The sequence below is a fragment of the Hyposmocoma kahamanoa genome, unplaced genomic scaffold (assembly GCF_003589595.1).
Source record: "Hyposmocoma kahamanoa isolate Upper Pololo Valley unplaced genomic scaffold, ASM358959v1 100021, whole genome shotgun sequence".
Lineage (NCBI taxonomy): Eukaryota > Metazoa > Arthropoda > Insecta > Lepidoptera > Cosmopterigidae > Hyposmocoma > Hyposmocoma kahamanoa.
In genome coordinates, this window is record NW_020653200.1 from 8546725 (window position 1) to 8550878 (window position 4154).

Genomic DNA, 4154 nt, shown 5'->3' on the forward strand with positions numbered 1-4154 from the left:
TTATGTTTTTTCTTATACAATGTTAGTTCAGGCAATAAAAATGCTGTACGTATTTTTGATATCGAGTTGTTAGGTTTTCGCGGTTGTTACATTTAGTAAATCAAATTATTTTTTCGGACCTACGTCGCGTACCTATAGTTGGTTGTCAAACATCTTGAAATGGCGGACGCAGAAGTGGTCCCTTTTGAAAATGAATTCACATCGGATTGTTCCTCACATTTCGCCATTTCACTAAATTGTGTGAATATAAATTTAAAGTTTCAAATTATTCCCATTGATTCGGTAAGGAATGTTTTTGAGCTTTTTATTAATTATCTCGTTTCCGCGAGCATGTTAATGCGTCATTACGCATGTTAAAACAAGACAAAACATAATGTCATAGATTAATAACCAATAGAGTGTTCTACACAATAATATAGTATGTTTAATACGAATAAAACAGTTTTTATGGTGACCATAATATAAAAAAGAGTAAGTTGCACGGTCTAAAGATTTTATTTCAGGAAGTTATACTCATTTACTTCGTATGCCTTGAGGCGCAGCATAGAGGGTCACCATAAGTTTATTTATCACTATGTATTTCAATGTATCTACTGTAACCTATGTTGACGAATAAATATATTTGAATTTAAATTGTAAGGAAAATTAATAACTTAACATCGAAATAAAAAAATACAGACAATTAATAATCTAGTTCAGACACAGATGTCTTGCTGTAAATGCAATATTGCAAGCTTAACACTGTCCATGTGAAATTTGTAAGTTTCTGAAATAAAAAAATAATTTAATAATTTCAACAACTCGACTGTAATTTTTCTTTTACATAAATTGTTTTTCTTTTTAGTAATTCGTATGTTCTCTTCTTTTAAACAATTAAATAATGCCATCGTGTGTACGTTGGTATCGCAAAAAATCTTCAAAAATATCAGTACAGAAGTGTGAATAACCTTCTACAGGTACGCGATTCATTTGTTTTGGTTTTGTTATGTATTATCATACAATTACGATAATACTGTAGTCTAGGCTCTACTCTATGAGTAGAAGTACTGGCTGAGTAAATATAGATTTGTATTTAGAATGTGTTTAAGAAAATAGAGAGAGAAAAGAACATCTTGGCAGATCTAGAAGTAGCCTTCGTAAGTGAACATGTAAAAAAATACAATAAACATCTAATTTTGAAGTTAATCCCAGTTTATAGTTATAAAATACCTCCTAACCGCTACGCAACCTGAGCTACGCCCCCAGGTTATAATACTATCTCAATATTATCTGCCTGCCTAGCTCATTCCCAATCCCAAAAGGTATAATAGACTGTCGCGTCTGTTCACGGTTCTACGGTACTGATACTCCGACAAAATTCAACACTAAAACAAAACACTTTCACTATTGATAGTGTTTTGTTTGCAACATATAGTTTCTGTAGTGTTATGTTTTGCACACAAATTGAAGTCTTTGAATTGAATTAATTCATAATTGCCGTGGTCGAGTGGCACGCACACCGGTTTTCATGGTGTCGCCATCCCTAAGATTCAGCCGGCTGGATCAATGTAGAAAAACTAAGTTTTCTATGTTATCTGAAATCTGGGTGTTTGTGGTACCATCGTTGTTTCTGATGTCCATAACGTAAGTCTTTTAGGAGTACTTAGTTACTTATTTCGAGATCAGAGTAACGTAGGTGATGTTGTCTACATAACGTAAATATTTATGTCTATATTCCTTTTAAATTATACTGCGTATTATGAGCAACACGCAATAGATGGTTTCGTTATTTCTGGATTAAGTTTCAGGTTCGGTAATTGAGGAACGAACAAAGACACTGCGTTTGATTCTCACGATAATTATATTAACTTGCTTACACTGCAAAACAACAATGTCGGGAAGGATAAGTAGGCTCTTGCAGCCATGTTTCGTCATTGTTTTGTCTATTTTGTACATTATTAAGGGTTACCTCTCTCAAAAATATTTATGTAATGATATTCTATTGTATTTTGGACCGATTAAAAAAAAGTAAATGTAGTATAAGGGCGCCATCAAATTAGACGTTTGTATAAGCGCAGCAATAATAAATTTCGTACAATACTTAGAAGTTCATTTGCAGCGCCACGGTCGTGACACGCACGCGCCACTTTTGCAGTCACATGTGAACTAAAAATTATTGAAGCGCCACAGTGTCGCGGCTGTCGCACCACTGTCGCCCCACTGCACCGCTTTTACAAGTATCTAATTTGAAGCCACCTAAAATGTGAGGAACACAAGGGCGTGCTGTATAATTTTCATTAGATATTGGCCCGTTTGTCCATTATGGTGACGTGTTCATTATATTCCACAATTCATGCGCTGACAGAAATACTATAGTAAAATGATCAGACATGGCGCAGTATGGGCTATAATAAAGAAGTAAGTCCTTGCTAAGCCCAACAAAAAAAATTTAGCTCATTAGCCTAAGAAACGCGACAGTGTTAATTTGGATTATCTTCGCAAAATTAATGAAAGTAAAAAGTAAGTAGGTACTTGATTACGAAGATTTATGTTCCTTTTTAGCTTTTGTTCTATCTATACATTTCGTGAATTATTTTTTAACCACGACACGGTGGAAACAAATAGCATGGTAATACGAATTCACACATCGAGTATGACGTAATATCCATGAGTATAAACCACGGAACAACTAGCCTACATATAAAGATGTCTCAAGTGGGTTGTTAAGCTCCGGCGCTATAGCATAATAGGTATTTTGAAAACTATCTACCATGCCAATAACGCACTTCACCCGATCGCACGCTTACACTTAGGCTAAATTTACATTGCGGGGAATGGAATGGAAGCGATATTGTAGATACATAGTATGCTCGACAATTATGTTGCGATGGCAGGCGCAGCGTGACGTCAAGCGTCTACAAAATAGGTTGTTTACATACTATACCAGAAATAACATGGGTTCAGGTGAAAAGTCTCCATTCTATCTATTTGGTGCAAAAATATGATTGTTTCTACAATGTAAAAGCTAGAAACCAGAGCGACAAATATTGTAAGAGTAATTATGCATGGGGGATAAGTCAGAAAAAGTCGGTGGATAGAGATATAAATCTTCGCGAAATATTTCATATTGTCTAAAAAGTTTTCGATAAACCATGAATCGATTATTTCGGTTTCAGCGGACATATCTTGCTCTTGTCTGCCTATATAACAATCTTTAGATAAATAACATGTCTTTTTAAATGCGTACAGTCAAGAGCACATCAAGCTTGACACTTTGGACTTTGGACCGCTCATATTGCAAGCGGCAACCTTTAGTCTGAAAGGGTTGTAACCCTAACAACCGTGATCAGGATCATGGCAGTAAAACAGGAAACTTCCGGTCCACAAATTTATTTAACGTGAAGTAAAAGGTAAAGTAAAAAAACTGTAACAAATAAAGGTAGATGTAGAAAACAGTACATTAATAAAAAAACACTCCCTAATTTGACCTAAAAATGGTAGATGTTAGATTTAGGTACTTACCCCTTATCAGGTTTTATTATGTTAAATTACAGATATTGGATAGACTGTTATTCGCTCATTATGGTCGATACATTGATTGTATTATGATTAAACTTGAAAATAATAAAAAAATTAGACAATTTTATTTAGTAGTTCTGTCCTCTATCGCGGTCAAGCAGAGAATGACCGTGGTACGAAGCAAAAATGAGAAAATGAATGAAGATGGAACAATTCAAATTTAAAATTTAAATATAGGCAGAAGAAAAAATGATACGATTCAAAAAGTTGAGATGACGGTGTAAGGAGGTCACACCGTCACAAGTCTCAAGCTTGACGCGCTCTTGACCCTGTACTTTATATTATACTAATGTTTTTTTTAACATCAATTGAACTAAATAGAACTTGTAATAGTATACTATATACGTTTTTCAAATTTCTTTAATTCTGTTTGTAAAAAAATTACTTCAGAAATAAACTCAGTGTCACTGACAGTGACACCTAAGCAAAATGAACCGCATTAATACGGGAAAAACTTGAATTCGAGCTGAGGTAGTGAGGTAGTAAGTCTTAAGTAAAGATAAAAAATATGGGTATTTGTTGTATAAAATTACCTACTCGTGTGCGCCAAAAACTTTTTTAAGAAAATGTTTATTAAACGTTTATTAATAAGACAG